Source organism: Schistocerca americana, chromosome 8 (genome assembly GCF_021461395.2).
Source record: "Schistocerca americana isolate TAMUIC-IGC-003095 chromosome 8, iqSchAmer2.1, whole genome shotgun sequence".
Taxonomy (NCBI): Eukaryota; Metazoa; Arthropoda; class Insecta; order Orthoptera; family Acrididae; genus Schistocerca; species Schistocerca americana.
The window spans coordinates 358,875,499-358,897,057 of record NC_060126.1 but is presented as its reverse complement, the minus strand read 5'-3'; the positions used below and the strand labels follow the sequence as shown (position 1 = coordinate 358,897,057).

The 21,559-nt window shown below is 42.3% G+C and overlaps 1 long non-coding RNA gene and 1 pseudogene across 1 annotated transcript in view; one reads left to right on the top strand and one right to left on the bottom strand.

Moving 5' to 3' along the window:
* LOC124545104 overlaps nucleotides 1–21,559 on the bottom strand; it is a 566,221-nt gene that overhangs the window by 239,795 nt on the left and 304,867 nt on the right. The gene's annotated exons all lie outside the window — the stretch shown is intronic.
* Nucleotides 10,971–11,088, top strand: LOC124546200 (annotated as a pseudogene).

Sequence of the window (21,559 nt, the reverse complement as noted above, 5' to 3'; positions counted from 1 at the left end):
TTCTCTCTATCTGTATCGTGGAGCCAGCATGGAAACAATGGAGAGTTTGACTCGTTACTCTGTTGACTGCACTAGTCACCTCTACGATCAGGGAAAACGATTGCAATACGCAGATCGTCCCGTCCGGAAAGACAGAACCAGTTTTTCATAATCGGTTCGGTGACTGTTCCACTGTTGCAAATTAACCAGAGCTCACCCTCTTCTCGTATTGTCCTTTGTTATTTTCACACTGGAACTTTCACGAACTTGTTACTACACTCCACTATTTATTGTTTCCTTTAACTTAATTCGGACGCTGGTCGGATTTCAAATCATTCCTCACGTCGACTTGCGGCAGTGTGTATGCTCTGGGCACAAACCCTAATGGCTACTTAGTCAAGTATTTAAACTGCTTTATGCAGTTACAAAACTAGAAAACAGCTTCATCTGAAAATGATCATTACTCATTTAAAACTGGATAGGAAATAAAATAAAAAGCTCTGTCATAAAAGGAAGGTATGTTGTTGTTGTGGTCCTCAGTCCGAAAACTGGGTTGATGGATATTTTATTCTATCTGTGCTACTCTATCCCGTGCAAGTCTCTTCATCCTTGCACAGCTACTGCAACCAACATTCATTTGAAACTGTTTCACGTAATCAGACCTTAGTCTCCTTCTACAGTTTTTCGCCCACATTTCCCATCATCATCAAACTGACGATTCCTTGGTGTATGAGAATGTGTCCTATAAACCAACCCCTTCTATAGATAAATCTTGCCCTAAATTTCTTTTCCCTCCAACTGAGGATCTTTTCATTAGCTTTTTGCTCTACCCATATAACGTTCAGCATTCTTCTGTAGCACCACATTCCAAAGGCTTCTGTTATGTTAATTTTATCCATTACTACAGTGTTTCTTCCGTAATTGTATTACTTTCGTAAAATATAGAACCACCACCTTCAGTCACATTCGTGATTTTATTTTAATGCACGATGGATTTCGAGCCCTGGGGGCTTATCTTCAGGTGCTTTGACGGTCTACACCGATGTTTTTCAAATTTAAGTTAATTCTGGTCCTGGTAACATTACAATGGTATATTACAAAGTGGAAAATTGTGAATATAAGTTCACAAAAGTAAGACAAATCGAAAAACAACTTACTGTTACAGTAGTGGATATATGGGGTTGAAACACAGTATGAAGACGCATGTTTATGTATGTAAATACGCTTTCCAATCTACAGCACATTTGTATACACAAGTCAAAACGAGTAAAATAATTTCAAATGTAAAGTTGCTGCATTTCTACAAATACACATCCGTGATTATTTCAAAGAAGACACAAACCGGTAATGCAATATCTTTGTATCTTCTTTCTGAACTTTAACTGTTTTTCCAAAACTTTCCTTGGTTCCTTTGCTGTTTGCCCACTGTACACACTGAATAACATCGGCGATATGCTACAAGCCTGTCTCGTTCCCTTCTCTACTACCGTTTGCCTTTCACATACTTCAACTCTATAACTGCAATGTGATTTCTGGATGAGACAAGTTATAGATATCCTTTCGATCCATATATTTTATGCGTGGTATCTTCAGAATTTAAAAGATTCTATTCCAGTAAACACAGGCAAACTCTTTTTATAAATCTACAAATTACTTTCTTCAGTGTATGTTTTACTATCAGTTGTAGTGTCAGTACTGCCTCCCGTATTCCCACATTTCCTTAGAAACCAAACTGATCTTTCAAAGCGATCTAGCGATCGTTTACAGAATTATCACCTCGCTAGCGGTTGTGTTCGAAACATTCGGTTCTCGTCCTTCTATCAGTGTGCAGATTATTAATAAATAATTTATATTTATTGAAACAAAAACTAATTCAGTTGGGTCCATATTTTTGATAAATTATGTCTGTGACGTATGCTACCGATCCACAGAGGTCAGTCTTCGGGACGGTCCTGTAGTTTCTCTACACTGCCATCTCGCCGAGGACGGATTACGCTGTGTGCAGTCTCCACCCGCAGACTGGGTATGCACTTTGTGGAGAGCAACTTGCTAAAGGGCTTGCGATGGCATCCCGGCATGGGCGGTCGAGTGGAGGCTCTGCTTGAACGCACCCAAGCTGCAGAGCACCATTACTACGCTTCGCTGGGCCCAGGCGGGCCTCACAATGGTCCACGTGTACTGTTGCGCAGTCCCCTACGAGATGCCTCGGTGACTTCTGCGAGTAGTTGTTGACATCAAGAAATGTCAGCATCCGGGGACTTGTGGGGAAATCCACCGGCGAGCAGGTGCTGGACGGCAGTAAATATTATTTGCATAACGATTCAGTAAACAGATGAAATAAAAACAAAAGGATTATTGAAGCCAATCGGAAAAGGAGGCAACATTACACTGATGAGCCAAAACATTGTGATCACCAGCTTAATAGCTTATTTGCCCGTCACTGATTCTGCGTATCAGAAATCCGACAATTTTTTGGTAGGTTTGTGAAGGTATGTGGCATTAGATGTTTACGCACAGGTCATATAATCCTAGTAAATAACGGACCGCCGATTTAAGTACGCGGTGATGGCACCCTATAGCGAGCCAGATGGGTTCCATAGCACATACAGGGTGTTACAAAAAGGTACGGCCAAATTTTCAGGAAACATTCCTCACACACAAATAAAGAAAAGATGTTATGTGGACATGTGTCCGGAACGCTTCATTTCCATGTTAGAGCTCGTTTTAGTTTCTTCCACCTACGCTCAATGGAGCACGTTATCATGATTTCATACGGGATACTCTACCTGTGCTGCTAGAACATGTGCCTTTACAAGTACGACACAACATGTGGTTCATGCACGATGGAGTTCCTGCACATTTCAGTCGAAGTGTTCGTACGCTTCTCAACAACAGATTCGGTGACCGATGGATTGGTAGAGGCGGACCAATTCCATGGCCTCCACGCTCTCCTGACCTCAACCCTCTTGACTTTCATTTATGGGGGCATTTGAAAGCTCTTGTCTACGCAACCCCGGTACCAAATGTAGAGACTCTTCGTACTCGAATTGTGGATGGCTGTGATACAATACGCCATTCTCCAGGGCTGCATCAGCGCGTCAGGGATTCCATGCGACGGAGAGTGGATGCATGTATCCTCGCTAACGGAGGACATTTTGAACATTTTCTGTAACAAAGTGTTTGAAGTCACGCTGGTAAGTTCTGTTGCTGTGTGTTTCCATTCCACGATTAATGTGATTTGAAGAGAAGTAATAAAATGAGCTCTAACATGGAAAGTAAGCGTTTCCGGACACATGTACACATAACATATTTTCTTTCTTTGTGTGTGAGGAGTTTCCTGAAAGTTTGGCCGTACCTTTTTGTAACACCCTGTATGTCAGGCCATCGAAACATCAACGTGGGTTCGCTATAATGCTCCTCAAACCACTGCAGCACTGTTCTGGCTCCGAGACACGGAAGGGTGACATCGCCGTCGGGGAACACATCAAGCGTGAAGCGATGCAAGTGGTTCGCTGTTGTCAGTGTGTTAGATTGCTACCATGGGTCCCATGCAAGAGCAGGAGAACGTCTCCCATAGCATAATAATACTCCCTCCAGCCTGCGTTCGTGGTATGCTGCACGTTTCGAGCCACCGTTCACCTCGGTGACCCCGTTTGGGAGACGACCAACGACCTAGTGTAGCAAAAATGTTATTCACCCGAAGAGCGGGCATGTTTCCATTGATTAACGGTCGAACCCCAATGGTTCCGTGCTCACTGCAATCGTAATTGGCGATGTCGTTGGGTCAACATGTGAACATACAGGGGTGGTCTGCTGCGGAGCTCCGTGTTCATCAATGCACGATGAACGGTGTGCTCAGAAGTGCGTGCACCAGCGTTGTGCTCTTTCATTAGAGATGCCACAGATCACAATCTGTCCTGCTTTACAGAGCAGACAATCCTCCAGACTCCACGTTCTGTGAAGAACGTCCAACCATTTAGCGCCTAGTGGTAGTTTTACTGTCTTTCTACCTCTTTCAGTAGATGCTCGCGACAGTAGCACGTGAACATTCGACCAGCTTCGCCATTTTCGAGATACTCGTTCACAGTCTCTGGGTAATAATAATCTGCCCTTTGTCAAAGTCGCTCATCTTAATAGATTTCCCCATTTGCAGCCCGAGTCTGCTCCGCCTACATTCTTTCGTTGACGCGTCACGTGCCCACAATGGCACCAGGCAGCACCAAACGTCGCGGTGGGCAGTGACCATAATGTTTTGCCTTATCAGCGTACGAGTATAGCGCAGCGCGAAGATAAATGACAAAATCCAGGGATTAGAACTATGCACACTCAGGGAATATGACACCGCTCAGAGGATGTAATGAGTGATATTTATTTCCTTAGTGCACCGTGTGCACATTAATGTAAAAAGAAATAAAAGAACGCTCACTAACAAAACAAAACGTTCGTATACGGACACTAAAGCAACATTCTCAGCGCTGGAATGAATGGTTCGCTCGGTTCCAAGAGTGCTCTGTTGTGAAACTTCCTGTCAGGTTAATACTGGGCATAACTTTAGGCTCCGAACCCAGAACCATGCTATCTTCGAGGGTGCTCTTACCAAGTGAGCTATTTTTTCTTTAAGAAACAGTTTATTCAGCTGAAATACGATGAGTTACACAGGTGTAAAAATGTCGAAACGAAGCGTAAATATTATTATCAGCATTGCATAGATGAAGAATTTTAAAAAAATGTGAGAACACCACAACAGTATAACAAGAAACACATAAAGTACTTTGAATTTCCACTAACAAGACATTTTCTCCGGCCTTTATTGGTGTAACATTGAAACGGTTTTCCATGTAAATCTGGGGAGTCATACAGCGAAATATTTCTGGCTGGCTGGCCCAGATGCAGTGTAGTTATAATTATTTCGCTGCCCTTGCACCACCACGTAATCTATATGTGTCAGTTTCCTCAGTTATCACCGCCCCAACTGGAGGAGAACGAATCTCATACCCGACGGCCCATTATCTACATCAGGAAACGGCTAAACAGGTACACGGTACACGGCTTACAGGGCCAGTAAAAAAGTGATTTTCAGTATTTCATACAATTATTGACCGAAATTTAAAATGCTGTCATGCTCTACTCAGCAGGAGGTATAATATTTTGCTAGATGTTTAACACAATAAGACAAGTATTACACTGAGAAACTGTTTGTATCTTGAGGCAGCGTAATTCATGGCGCGCAAATTACCCAGACTGTATTCATAGAGTATTTGAGTATTAGACCACTTAGCGGCTTCCAGAAAATTTTACACAAAATTCCAAACATTCTCTAAACTTTTTATCGCTGATAATACCCCTCCACCATTTCACATTAACCCTCGCAATAGCCTGCATTTTCTACGGTACGTAACAGGACATTAACTCACAGCAATGTTTCATGAATGAGAAAAAAATCTGTGTACAGCCCGTATGAATACTAAATTCATGTCTGATCGAAGTCTCAGGTTGGATGGAGACAAGGGAATACCACTTCAAATGCAGTATGATTATAATTAAAATTTTTCTACTTGAGAGGCCCAGCAAGAAAAAGGAGTGATCGTAGGACAATGTAGCATCGTAGGAACATTTGTTAGGAAGAGAAATAACGAATAAACCACTGAACGAAACATGCTAATTTCCACGCGAGAGGGTAATATTTGCTAACTGGATACCATGTTTACGTTCCAGGTTACAAACGTTGCTCCTTGCTCCATTAACAACCATCTGCATTCACGACAGCCAGGAGTCGCAATAGATACTGCTCTACTGCTGCCGAAAACATCTCAGATGGAATGTTCAGCTGTTTTAACACAGCATATGCACTGTTCGAAGTTCGCACACTGCATCGAGCACTCTGTCATGGCAATAGTAACTTCTTCAACATTTGTGGCGCAATTGGCCGTTAATCTCGCCCGGGAGCAATTCCCAAATCGTCAGCTAATTCAAACTTTCGATTCATGTTCTTCAATCCGGGATCGGAAAGAGGACCTTTCCGAGTTATTGTGATGGGTCGACAGTCGCAAAGAAAAGCAGCACGATTGCTGTTGTTTTTTTATAACAGCTTTCAGAGTAAAGCCCTGCTTTCTTTGTCCAGTCCCACGTTGACTGTCTGCAGCTGTGATGTACACAGATGCTTGTGTTTACTCCTATGATGCCTTACCAGTTGCGGCGCCTAACGACAAGTCAGACACTAACGCTACTATAACAACGCAAATCCAGAAACGCACAGTCGGAACATCATTTCTGTTATGTTGCGGACCGATACGGTAAATAGTTTTCCGTGGCTTAAGTTGCGAAAGTGTAATTGTAACTAAGCTGTAGAATCTCGAGCAAGATGGGCCAATGGTTTAGGCACTAGACACTATTTGCCGAGGTACGGGTTTCAGATACCCCTGTCCCAATTCAGCTTTAGATTTTCTGTGGTTCTGTAAAGCACTAAGGTGATCTCCAACTATACTCCGCATGCCACCTTAGGTGCGTGGCGGAGAGTACTTCGCGTACATTTATGCTTGAACTCTAACGAGAATCTGTGAATTGCTGTGAATAATTAGGATAATGGGCGGGGATGCTTCATCAGTAGTGTGTAGATAAGTTGGAAATTTGAGGCGGCCAGGGACAACGTCCGAATGGCCGAGGTGGTCAAAGCAACCGTTCACAAGAAACGGAAATATCTGGTTTCGAGTCCTTGTCCGGCATAAATTTTCAACTGTCCACATTTTTTGATGTACTTCAGTGACTAGTGGCAGCTAATGCCTTCTTTTCCTTTACATCTGCGCCTGGTGTTGTCTGAGCATCTCCCTGACATTTTCGCGCTTACTAAATGAACCTGAAGCGAAACGTGCTGCTCTTCTTTGCATCTTCTCTATTTCATCTATTAGTTCTCCCTGGTACGAATCCCATACTGACGAGCAATATTCAAGTATTGGTCGAATGAGTGTTTTGTAAGCCATTTTTGTTATTGGTGGACTACACTTCCTGGAGATTCTTCCAATGAATCTGCTTATGAGCGATTAATTTTACGTGGTCGTTCCACCTCAATTCGCTCCAGACACATAGTCCTAAATATTTGATGGAATTAACTTCTTCCCGTGACTGTTTTGCAATTGTATAATCATACAATTAACGGTCTTTCTGTCACTGCAGTGGTGTGTTCGAAAACTTGAAGTTCGATTTCCTTCTCCATTCATGTCCAGTCCGAGCTTATGTTCCGTCTTTAATGATCCTACCGTAAACTGTAACATCCGTTCCTCTTACAAATAGCTTAGATACTAATGGCAGGCGTAATACACTGCAGAGGAGCGGTGTGCCGCCGTAACCAGTCATGACTCTTTTTTATTTTCTTTGTTAGAAATTAACTTCTGCAACACGTTCACCGCTGGAAGAGAAGTTGTTGAGATTCATGAAGGCTCTCGCTCGTTGACAGCGCTGCTATATCGTCGCTTAGACTTTTTAGTTCTATAGGTAATAAGCCACTTCCACTTCCGCTGCAGAAAAGTATTTTCATTACCTAGTTTTTGGTCGAGAGGGTAGGAATGATTGCAGAGCGAGCCCACGCCTCGATTAAATAAATCGCACACGGAATCGGAATTAAATTCGAAGTCATACAAGTTCAGCAAAAGCAGCAATTCGTGTTAACGTCTGCTCTTCGGATAACATTCAGCCGTATAAAAACCTACGTCCAATCGAATTAACCTGGAACATGGTGACTGGCGCACTGAGTTACATGCAACGCCCACATTCGACGCTTCTGTTTGCGATCCTTAATATGCCACGATTAATATGACACACTCGCAGACACACACACACACACACACACACACACACACACACACACACACACAGAGAGAGAGAGAGAGAGAGAGAGAGAGAGAGAGAGAGAGAGAGAGAGAGGGCGGTGGAAGAGGGAGAGGGTGAGGGAGGGGGGGGGTCGAGAGAATTGTACATCGACATCTACATGGATACTCTGCAAATCACACTAAAGTGCCTGGCAGAGAGTTCATCGAACCATCTTCACAATAATTTTCTGTTATTCTAATCTCGAACAGCTCATGAAGAAAAAAAAAAAAAAACGGACACCTGTATCTTTCCGTGCTAGATCTGTTTTCCCTTATTTTGTCATGAAGATAGTTTCTCCCTATGTAGGTTGGCGTCGACAAAATATTTTCGCATTCTGAGGAGAAAGATGGTGACTGAAATTTCGTGAAAAGATGTGACCGCAACGAAAACGCCTTTGTTTTAATGACGTCCACCCAATATCCTGTACGTCAGTGACACTCTCTCCGCTATTTCTTGATAATACAGAACGTGCTGCTCTTCTTCGAAATTTTTCGATGCGCTCTGTTAATCCTGTCAGACAAGGATTCCACACAGCGCAGCAGTACTCAAAAAGAGGACGAACAAGCGTAGTGTACACAGTCCATTTAGTCGATGTCCTCCATCTTCTAAGTGTTCTGCCAATGAAACTCAGTGTTTGGTTCGAATCCCCCGTAACATTTGCTATGTGTTCTTTCCAATTTGAATTGCTTGTAACTGTGAGTCTTAGGTATTTGGCAGAATTTACGGCCTTGAGATTTGATTGTTTTACTGACTCTCTGAGGGAATTCGTAAAGTTCGAGCACAATATATGTTCCAAAAATCTGCTGCGTATCAACGTTAATAATATGGGCCTGTAATTCAATGGATTGCTTCTCCTGCCTTACTTGAGTATTGGTGTGTCCTGTGTAACTTTGCAGTCTTTGGGTATGGATCTTTCGTCGAGCGAGCGGTTGTACATGATTGTTAAGTATGGAGCTATTGCTTAAGCATACTGTGAAAGGAAACTAATTGGTATGCGGTCTGGACCGGAAGACTTGCTTTTATCAAGTGATTTAAGGTGCTTCACTACTCCGAGGATATCTACTTCAAAGTAACTCATGTTGGTAGCTGTTCTTGATTCGAATTCTGGAATATTTACTTCATATTCTTTGGTGAAGCAATTTCGGAAGGCTTTCTTCAGTAAATCTGCTTTGGCAGCACCGTCGTCGATAGTATTTCCATTGCTATCGCGCAGACAAGGCATTGATTGTGTCTTGCAGCTAGCATACTTTACATACGACAAGAATCTCTTTGGATTTTCTGCCAGGTTTCGAGAGAAAGTTGCGTTGTGGATACTACTGTAAGCATCTTGAATTGAAATGCGCATTAAATTTCGAGCTATTGTAAAAGATCGCCAGTTTACATTTTGAATCTTTTTTCGTTGTTTCTGCAACAGTGTTCGGACTCGTTTTGTATACCAAGGGTAATTCACTTGGTATGAATCTCTCAGTTGCTATGGATATTATTTGTTTGAATTCAACTCACGGCTGGTCTATACTTACCGATGCATTGTTAATTTCGAAGCGGTAGAGATCGCCTCTCAGAAAGGCGTCAAGTGAATTTTTATCTGCTGTTTTCAATAGGTGCACTTTTCGTTTAGTTTTGGAGGATGTGGGAGTTACAATACTGTCTTGTTGCGACAACACTGTGTTCACTAATAGACGGAGGAGAGGAAGTAGATCAAAGAAGAGCTACACGAAGCCTAAAGGGTTCTAGTTCCGTCTATCATCCATTCGCCCGGCTGTGTGTCCTGTCTATTCATTTCATTTTTACTTCCATTGCAGTCATGATCACATCCGCTACTCCAGTCTGTTTTCTGGTCGATTTTATAGTTTTCTTCTCTCTGCTAGTATTTCTCGATATGCTTCTTCCCATTCCTACATGAGCAAACCTCTATTTTGCAGTCGTTTTTGCATGAAATGTTCATATCTCTCTGCTTTAAGTAAAAACCGATAACACACACTATATCTAAACATTCCGTCTCAGACGCTGGATTTCTGCAAACCCATCTAGTTCACCTAAAGTCTTCTTGGCTATTTTCACTCTTCTGTTTACCACATTCTATGGCCATTCAGTCGTTTGCCTCAATTATCCTACATAAAAAAGTGAACTGTGTTCTACAACGATGATGCCTTCAGCTGTGTGCATTAGTTTTTATTTATTTACCACCAGTTTCGGTGGTACAACTTACTTCCTTCAGGTCTCTGGGCACAGCAAACATGTTGTTCGACATACTCCACAAAAAAATAGTATTAAAATAGGGAAGACGTCAGCTGCAGAAAATATCTCTGTTGTAGCAAAGTTATAATAACTTTTTTAGAGAACCAAACAGCCTATACTGTAGATATACAGGATAGTAGATGACTATTAATCTTGTGTGTAACAGAAAATTTATAGTTAATTTGCTTAAAACTGAAACGAACGTTAAAAAATAAGCCATGTAGGTACAAATACCATTTGTAATATAATGGATTACGGTGTCTTGAGAGGAGGATAAAAGATGCATATTAACAAAAGCAAAACAAGGATAATGGAACATAGTCGAATAAATTACGGTGATGCTGATGGTATTAGATTCTGAAACGAGACACGTAAAGCAATAAATGAGTTTTTTTGTTTGGTTAGCAAAATAACTGATAATGGTCGTAGTAGTAGTAGTGGTAGTTGTTGTTGTGGTCTTCAGTCCACAGACTGGTTTGATGCAGCTCTCCAATATACCCTACCCTATGCAAGCTTCTTCATCTCAAAGTACTTACTGCGATCTACACCCTACTGATTCTGCTTAGTTTATTCATCTCTTGGTCTCCCTCTACGAGTTTTACCTTCCACATTGCCCTCCAATACTAAATTGGTGATCGCTTGAACATGTCCTACCAAACGATCCATTCTACTAGTCAAGTTGTGCCACAAATTCCTCTTCTCCCCAGATCTATTCAGTACCTGCTCATTAGTTACATTATCCACCCATCTAATCTTCAGCTGAATATTAGACGGCTGTAGTAGAGGGGATATAAAATGCAGATTGGTAATGGCAAGAAAGAGCGTTTCTAAAAAAAGAGAAATTTGTTAAGATCGAATATAGATTTAAATTTTAGGAAGTCTTTTCTGATGCCAACGGCCTTGTCGCAGTGGTAACACCGGTTCCCGTCAGATCACCGTAGTTAAGCGTTGTCGGGCTGGGCTAGCACTGGGATGGGTGACCATCCGGTCTGGCGAGCGCTGTTGGCAAGTGGGGTTCACTCAGACCTTGTGAGACAAACGGAAGAGCTACTTGATGAGATGTAGAGGCTCGGGTCTCGGAAACATGACATACGGCCGGGAAAGCGGTGTGCTGACCACATGCCCTTCCATATCCTCATCCAGTGACGCCAATGTACTGAGGATGACACGGCGGCCGGTCGGTACCGTTGGGCCTTCATGGCCTGTTCGGGAAGAGTAAACCTTTCGTGATAGTACTTATGTGGAATGTGGTCTTGTATGGAAGTGAAACATGGATGATAAACAGTTTAGACAAGTAGAGAATAGAAGCTTTTGGATTGTGGTGCCACAGAACAATACTGGAGATAAGACGTGGAGGTCCTGAATAGAATTGGGGAACCAGGAAGCATATGGCACAACCTCACGTAAAGAAGGGATAGGTTGATAGGACATTCTTAGACATCAAGTGTGAAGGAAGTGTGTGTGTGTGTGTGTGTGTGTGTGTGTGTGTGTGTGTGAGTGTGTGTGTGTGAAAGAAGTGTGTGTGTGTGTGTGTGTGTGTGTGTGTGTGTGTGTGTGTGTGAGGGGGCGGGGGTTGGTAAAAATCGTAGAGGGAGAGCAAGAGATGAATACAGTAAGTGGGCTGAGAAGGACGTTGGTTGCAGTAGCTATTCGGAGATGAAGAGGCTTGCACGGGATGGAGAACTGCATCAAACCAGTCTTCTGACTGACAACAACAACAACAATAACAACAACAACGTTACGAGATAAATGGATATGAAATACTGAACTGTCTGTATGAGGTCATTAATGATTGTTACTGATGCCTTTTCAATGTATTTACTGTGGATTATTTTAGCCTGATTATGATTGATTCTAGGACAAGTTTCGTAGATTACAACCCCAACTACCACGAAGGGAAATAATGGGTTGAGCAAAGCGTTCGTACTTTTTAGCGTATGATCCGAATATGGAATAAAAATGGAGAGTTCCCATTCGAAAATAAAAAGCTCACCTCGACCAAGCAGGAGAAGTGGTTAGGAGGTGGCCAGATGTAGCACAGGCAGATGTCCACTTTATTAAAATCAACTTTTCACTTAGAACATTTTTTTCATACGATGCGTCGTTTTCGAGATATTTAGTTGCCTCAAATTTATACGATCATATGACATGGGAAGGCAGGTATATGTGACTGTTTAAAGAGATTGATGGAAGCTATGAACTTCAGCAGGATTAACCACATATAGCGTGACACTGGCTCTGAATTCGCAAGAGATTTCTCGGCGGCTCCTTCCGTGACACAACAAACACATGAGAGTAATCGTGCCCGTGGGCTCACAACTCATACGGATGATGACGGGCGTCGGTTCTGGAGGGAGTGAAAGCTCCGTCATTTGATGCCAGTTACGTGACGAACATCTGCGCAAAGTTCGACAAGTATCAGACTCGTGTTTCATGGTGTAACACTATCCGCTTTCGCACATGTTTTTGCGAATATAGGATGCAGCCAGTAAGGGAACACTTAATAACATTTAAATACCGTGGTTCGATACACGCAAGTGACCAGGAACGGCGATCGACTGTGTCTGTGTGTGCTGAGCGGGAGGGAGGGCAGAGTAACCGGAGAGGTGCGAGGTTCGCGTGCTGCCGCCGCTGTTGCATCATTCATTCCCCGGTTTCTCGCCTCGTTCGCCCTTCAGGCGCCCTCACAGCTCGTCCACGATTTAAATTCGAAAACATTCCTTGATGTTATGCGCATCTGACAGCGGCCTTTGGACCTTCACTTCTCCCATCAGAAAACCAGTTTGAGATCATCCGTTGGCGCCAGCGGCTTTAGCTCGGTTCTCTTGTGCAAATAACCACAGCAGTTGCTTCTGGTTTTCAGTCTCTGTTGTCAGGTGCATACCCAGCGAGAGATTGTAGAGCGCAGCTGCTCGATCCTCCCTCTTGACTCCCCACCCCACCCGTCCCATTAAAACTCTTCTTCGCAAATACCTAACTCACATTCCGCCCCGCCGTTTGAAGAAAGCCAGAGCGCGCAACGAATTCAGACCAGTAGGAAAGGTACTCATAGGGGGAAACTTCCCATCGCAGCCCCCTCCTCCTTCACATTTAGTGGTAAGAGAGCCAAGTCGACAGCCTGCCAAAAACTGAACACTGATCAAGCATGAAAACAGGTAGAACGTGTACTGAACCGTACTAAAAATAAAAAAAGAAGAAGAAAATGGAAACAGTGAATGGTCCAAACATAAGAATTGCAACGTGGTGCAGTTCGCAAGAGCAATGGTGTCGTGGTTAACGGGAGGTTTACTATCTTTGGCCCGAAAAAAACATGTTATGTGATAAATTTTTTCTCGGGATGTGTTGTGTACATATCAATGTCAAATTTTTTCAAAATGTTTATTGATATCTCCTCTACAAACTGGAAGTTTTTCGAGCGGAAATGTCGAAGAGCAAAGGCGGAAGTGCCGTCGGAACGAAACAAAATTTCGATGTAGACCTCCACGCGCAGTATGTCACACGTTACCCGGCTCATCTGAAATCAAAATTGAGTCGACGTTAGCGAAGTATATAAAATTCTTTAGGAGTTGTACCTCGCTTAAGTTATTTGGACCACAGGAAACAAAATGGCGACCATTAAAAAAAGGTTTTTTCATCAATTTTTCAACTTCGTCAGTCAAGTAAAAACATTCACAGTTTCCAGGATGAGATTTTCAATCTGCAGCGGAGTGTGCGCTAATATGAAACTTCCTGGCAGGTTAAAACTGTGTACCGGACCGAGACTCGAACTAGGGACCTTTGCCTTTCGCAGGCAAGTGCTCTACCAACCTTCAACCTTTTTTGTGTTTGTCGTTGCGGACGTCACATGACGTTCGTTAAAGATCGTTTTTTTGATCCTTCCACTCAGTTTTTTATTACAGAGGCCAACCAGCTCTCTGACCGAACACGCTGAGCTACCATGCCGGTAATAATTTGGTTCCAGCTGGAATTGAGCCCAGGCCCCACACATCGATCGAGCAGTCTACCACAGAGCCACACTGCTCGTCAACTGAGCTACCCAAGCACGACTCACGGCCCGTCCTCACATCTTTACTTCTGCCAGTACCTCGTCTCCTACCTTCCAAACTTTACAGCTCTCTGCGAAACTTGCAGAACTAGCACTCCTGAAAGAAAGGATATTGCGGAGACATGGCTTAGCCACAGCCTGGGGGAGTGTGCGCTCATATGAAACTTTCAAAGCTGAGGACGGGCCGTGAGTCGTCCTTGGGTATCTCAGTTGGTAGAGCACTTGCCCGCGAAAGGCAAAGGTCCCGAGTTCGAGTCTCGGTCCGGCACACAGTTTTAATGTGCCAGGAAGTTTCATATTTATAGCTGATGGATCGGAATAAAAGTGTTAAAACTCCTAGAAAATTTAGTTAGCTTCGTCGGAAACAAAGAATCATGCCATCGGTTCAGTAGATTTGAAGTTACCATACCGCACGATAAAAAAAAGTCATTTAGAGAAAAACGAGTTTGAAGTTTTTACTACATATAAATGCAATATTATGCAGCGTACATTCAATCTGCTATTCCGGGTCCATAAACTAGTCCTTTCTCTTCCTCACAGAGGACGTTCTGTTCAATCTGGGCCATCCTGCGCTGCTCCAGAGCCGCTCGTACGGCCGGTGACAAGCGGTTTTCGACTGCTTGAATCCAGTGGGCCCGCCGAAGTGGCCGTGCGGTTAAAGGCGCTGCAGTCTGGAACCGCAAGACCGCTACGGTCGCAGGTTCGAATCCTGCCTCGGGCATGGATGTTTGTGATGTCCTTAGGTTAGTTAGGTTTAACTAGTTCTTAGTTCTAGGGGATTAATGACCTCAGCAGTTGAGTCCCATAGTGCTCAGAGCCATTTGAACCATTTTTGAATCCAGTGGTCGTCCGATTGCTTGGCGAACTGAGTCGAATAGAGTCCTAGGGTGACGTACATCGTTGTCAAGGTCTTCAGAATTGCTGAATACCCTTCGTTGAAGCTGCCCACTGCCAGGAAAGTCGCAATCTCCACAGTCTTCGCACCAGAATACAAATGCTTCGGGGCTAACTTCCGAACACATGCGTTCAAACTTTCTTTTGAATTTTGTGTGTTTCATCCCGATTCTGTGCAACAACTGCTGTGAATTATGTTTATCGTCTAGGTAAGAAAAATTCCGACTCTTGTAACTTAATGATTATTTTGTTTTAGGCAATCATATTTCACCTATTCATACTAGGCACCATCATAATATAAACAACATTATATGACTGTACATATTTTCTTAGGTGATCTGTAGGGTGGTTTCGTAGCATCACGTTCAGTGTCAGTTACCCACACTTTCAAGTGCGTCTCGTTCCATTCGGATTGCGTCTCATGAGTTGATCACATGCTCGTGTGAAACCTGCACATTGTCGATAGGTTGGGCAAACGTCAACGGCTTTAAATTTGCCTATAACCAGAAATGCAACGGATTAAGTTTCACTGAAAGGAGAGCCCACGATACCGGGGCCCTCGACCAATCCATCTGTTGTGACCTGAAGAAACTACAACCAACCGGCCACAGCTATAGGTTCTTTGGTTGCTCTGGGAGAAAGCTCAGAATACTGGAACACATGAAAATTTGTTCACTTTATTACATAAGTAAATGCAAGATTTACTTAACTTTGACACATTTCTTTGTCACAGGAGTACTATACAATTTACAGCTATCATTGACTAGAAAAGTGTCACTTGATGCACTAGTTAACAAACTGTTCACTTGTAGTACAGTGTTCCATATTTAATTGAACAATTCCTTCCGAAAATTTAACTATTACGTTATTTCTTTAGTTTGATGTCCACTCCTTCCGGTGAAGTCATGAACTAGACAGAACCCTTGTTAACTCGGTACTATATTGAACTCAGTGTGAGGGCCATGCTGCACTGAGAGGGGAGGCGTGCCCTTCAGGAGCAACTCTCATACGTCGTTGCGGACTGTAGAGTCCTCGCTAATGCCTATGGCATCGATTCGCGTTGCATACTTTGGCGTGGCATCGCAATCTCTGGGTGGTACCACAGCCTCCCTCATTAAACGTTACGATGAAGTACTGTTGCTCGATCCTTAGAAAATAGGATTGTGCCTCGTCGTCCAGAAACCAGAGTCGCTGCCTTCCTGCAAGAGTGCCTTTCTCCAGTACCACTGATAATCCATGTTGCAGGAATCGATGGTACACAGCGCCTGTTAATCTGTGTGGCTGTATGGCCCTAAGTTCGGAACCGCGCGACTGCTATGGTCGCAAGTTCGAATCCTGCCCCCGGCATAGATGTGTGTGATGTCCTTAGGTTAGTTAGGTTTCAGTAGTTCTATGTTCTAGGGGACTGATGACCACAGATGTTAAGTCCCATACTGCTCAGAGCCATTTGAACCTTTTTTGTATGGCCCTATGAGTCTGTCGCCGACAACTCCTGTCCATACACTTACACTGAAACAAGTCTGATGCCTCACCTGCACGATTTCTCGAGGATTTGCACCTCTCCACACGTGAGTATTGTGGTAATTTATTATGTCATAACTTGTGAACCCTGGATACACCAAAGAACACTGCATACTACTCATCACAGTAAAACGTACCATCCCTCAATAGATATTAGCATCCGGACATATAATTATAGGAACCTATCCGTCTCCATAGCTGTGTGCACAGTGTAGATGGGTGCCACGTGAAGGACCCCAGTTCAATGCTGAATACTGTCAATGGTTTTTCTTCGGTGGGAGGACTGGTACGAGGCACAGTTAGCTTCGCGATGCGTACTGAACAGGTAATTGATCGAGAAATAGCGGCTCACGGGTCTGGAAAATCGATAAAACGGCCGGGAGAGAGGTGTGCTAACCACATCCCTCTCCATACCGCATCCGCTCGACTCCGCACGGCAGAGGATAACACGGCGGCCGTTCGACGTCGCTTGGGCCTTCAAGGCCTGAACGAGGAACTTCTGCTTTTGACCAATACCTTCTCCTGTAGGAATATGTGTCACGTTTTTAGCGCTGCTGATAAGGTTGCGGTTGATCACTTATGCTTTCTTTACTATTCTTTTCACGTATCCATTGTTTCTTCTATAGGAACTAGATGCACACAGTACAAATTTGCAGTTGATAGTAGGTCACATTTATATATTTCATTGCGTACTGCATAACATTTCCTGTTTATCACTGCACACGGCCTTGCTCTCGTGCTGTAAAATTGACAGAAGGATCATGGGAGTTGTAAATAGTTAGATAACTGAAATTTCTTGCCGGGAACCATTACAAACCTTCTAACAAAATGCGTTAAATTAAATATTCCGTATGCTACAGACCACTGATGAATAGCGGAACACGTTCACTTTGAAACAAAATATACATTCAGTCGTGAAAGACGGAATTTTTCTTATCTATACAAGAAACATACATGGAATATACATATATATATATAATAAACACACATAGAATCTCCAGATAACAAAAAGCATATAAGCTCACTTGGAATCAGTATAATAAGAAATCTATTTCTGTCAGTGCGAAACTAAGGCATTACAATACAGTAGTCCTACCAGAAGCACTTTATGCTGCAGAAGCTACAGTGATTCATGGTTATACGAAGATCAGAGATATTGAAAAGCAGGAAAGAAAAATTCTGAGGAAAATATATGGAGTAGTGTTTCGGGAAGGAATTTGAGTGAAGAGGCCAACTATAGAGATTTAAAAAGACATAGAAACAACAACAGACACTATTAGAAAGAGATGGATGAAATTTTATGGACATACCAGCAGATGAATAAAAGCTGGCTCACAAGAGAAATCTTTGAGATAGCAAACAAGAGCAAAAACAAGACAAAGTGGATGACTGAAGCAGAAGAAGACATTAAAGAACTGGGGATCACACAAGACAACGTAAACAATAGTGAACAGTTTAGAAACATCATACAGAAACACACACTTAAAAAAGAACATACGGAGAACAGAACGGGAAAAAGATGGTCGGAAGATCTCAAGAGAGAACACAGTGAACATATGAAGAGAATTTCGGAAGAAAGAAGAAAGCAGAAGCAATCATGACTACTCAAGTTCAGTCGCTCTCTCAAAAGGGAATAATCGAAGATAATAATAGTAATAATAATAATAATAAACATACCAGGGGCTTACAATAAGTAATGTAAGCAGGTTGGTTTTATTCGGGATATCAATACACCATATTGTTCCCCACTCTTTTGTCTACAAAACCGTATATTTCAACATAATTTCCGTTCAATGCGATGGCCTTACGCCATCTTACCGGGGGGGCCTGTATGCCAGCATAGTACCACTCTACTGGTTAACGTCGGAGCCAACGTCTTGGAGCGTCAATAACCTCCCCATCTAAACGGATTGTTTTCCACGGAGTGCATCATTCGTTGGGCTGACAAATGGAAGTCGAAAGCTGAAAGCTGCGAGATCCGGGCTATAGAGTGGGTGACGAAGTACACTCAAAGCGGAGGTGGTGTGACGCCACTCCATGGACTGCCGTTTTCTTTGCGGTTCGAAATAATGAACCCGTGTTTGATCGTCTGCGACGAGGCTCGAAAAAAAATCGTCACCATCAGCCTCTAGAAGAAGAGGAAATTCCGAACAAAAGGTCCCTCGTTGCTCTTTATGCGAGGAATCTAGCGGGCCTGTACCTGTGAGTACCTCATCTGGTGGACGAGTATGTCAGCACAACGAACAGCGACGTGGAGTTGAACGGCGAGGTGTTCGACTGCGATCCGTCGATCACATCGAATGCCAGTATCCGCACGTTCCAACACTGCAGGAGTCACAGCTGTGTGCCGGCGACCGGCGCACGGGATATGGGACAGGTTTTCACGACCTTTCTGCGATCATTAGAGACGCCTTGGCTAACTACTAACCGTAGTTTTTTTTCACTGCCAGGTCTCCGTAGACATTCTGCGAGTGCCTATGAATATCTGTGATATTCTGGTTTCTCGCCAAAAGAAAGTCAATGGCAGCTGTCTGTTTGGAACGTATCTCCATTTCAGACGCCACTTTCATGGCTACATGTAGCTCTGCCATCTGTCGGAACTTCATGGAAATATAGGGCTGAAGCGAGAATATTCCACGACGTCCCACAACAAGTTCCCCATTTTTTCAACCGAATTTGGCCGAGGAAAAAAGTGTTGCATTACTTACTGAGCGACCCCTCATAAAGATTAGATTAGATTAGATTATTTTTTCGTTCCATAGATCCGTGCTGAGGAGATCCTCGTGGATGTGGAAAATGTAAATTTTTTAAAGCTGAAATAACGATACTAATAGTACGAATCTATGCAACACATCATTTGCTTCTATTAAAAAATTCGTCAATGGAGTAGAAGGAATCAGCCACTAGTAAGTCTTTCAGGCTCCTTTTAAACTGATCTTTATTTGTAACTAAATTTTTTATGTTTGCTGGCAAATTATTGAAGATGAGTGTTCCTAAGTAGTGGACCTCTTTTTGAACTAAAGTAGGTGCTTTTAAGTCCTTGTGCAGATCATTTTTGTTCCTGGTATTGTATGCATGAACTGAGCTGTTTGTTGGAAAAAGCGATATATTATTTAGGACAAATTTCATTAAGGAGTAAATATACTGAGAGGCAGTAGTTAGTGTACCCAGTTCTTTGAAGAGGTTTCTACAGGACGTCCGTGAATTTACACCACAAATAATACGTATTACACGCTTTTGGACTCTGAAAACTTTTGTTTGACTTGAAGAGTTACCCCATAATATTATACCATATGACATTATGGAATGAAAGTAGGCAAAGTATGCAAGCTTTTTCATTTTTATGTCGCCTATGTCTGCTAACACTCGAATTGCAAATACAGATTTGTTAAGGCATTTCTGCAGTACTGTGGTGTGCTATTCCCAATTAAAATTATTATCAAGTTGTAATCCCAGGAATTTAAGACCGTCAACCTTTTCTATCTGCTCTTCTTCATACTTTATGCATATGCTGTGTGGAAACCTCTGACAGGTTCTGAATTGCATATAGTGAGTCTTTTCGAAGTTTAATGTCAGTGAGTTGGCTTTAAACCATTTATTAGTATCCATGAAAATATCATTAGCAGATCTTTCTAGAAGTATGCTTGACATACTATTTATTGCAATACTTGTGTCATCTGCAAACAAAACGAACTCAGCTTCTGGCAGTGTGACTGATGAGAGATCATTAATGTACACAAGAAAAAACAATGGTCCTAAGATGGATCCTTGTGGGACACCACATGTAATTTCTTCCCATTCTGATGATGGCTGATGACTTAATTCACTAGTCCCTTCAATTGAGACCCTTTGTTTCCCGTTAGCGAGGTATGACTTGAACCATCTTGCAGCACTGCCAGTGACACCATAGAATTCTAATTTATTTAAAAGGATGTTGTGGTTCACACATTCGAATGCCTTTGACAAATCACAGAAAATACATGCTGCTTGTAACTTGTTATTTAATGAATTAAGTACAATTTCACTGTAGGTGTAAACAGCCTTCTCGATATCAGAACCCTTCAGAAATCCAAACTGTGTTTTTGATAATATGTTATTTGTGGTCAGATGGTTGAGAAGCTGCCTGTACATTACTTTTTCTAAAATTTTTGAGAATGCTGGCAAAAGTGAAATCAGCCTGTAGTTTGATGGTATTTCTTTATCCCCTTTTTGGAATAGAGGCTTAATATCTGCATATTTTAGTCAGTCAGGAAATGTCCCAGTTATAATTGACTGGTTACACAAGTAACTTAGAATTGTTCTAAACTCACAAGAACCTGCCTTCATAAACTTAGTTGATATTTCATCATAACCACTAGAATTCTTTGTTTTTAAAGATTTCATTATGGAAGTTATTTCTTTTGGTGAAGTGAGTGACATATTCATGTACCTGAAGCTATTTGTAATGGTTAGTTTCAGATATTTAAGGGCATTATTGACTGATCCTGACAATCCCATTCTATCAGTAATGGATATAAAGCACTTGTTAAATAGATTTGCCACACTATGGCCATCGATTACTAATGTGTCATCTACTCTTAGTGCTATTTGCTCCAGTTCCTTTCTGGGTCTATCTGTCTCCTCTTTCACTATATTCCATATTATTTTTATTTTGTTCCCTGACATTGCTACCTTCTTCTCGTAGTGCATTTGTTTAGATGTCTCAATTACTTTTTTTAATATTTTACAGTAATCCTTGTATTTAGCTAAATCATCAGCATTGTAGTTTGTTCCTTTGATTTGTCTATAAAAATGTTATCAATGGCTGTCCTAGAGGATTTAGTGATCCTAGTTGGAAAGTTTACAGTGTGAGTTAGATTGAAAGACAACATTACTAACTGCAGTAAATGTTTATTCGAAGATTGCATTAGAAAATCTGTATTAAAGTCACCAGCAATCAAAATTTCTTTGTTTCTTCCTGTTAAATAACCCAAAAGACCTTCTGGATGATTTATGAATAGACTATAATTTCCTGCAGGT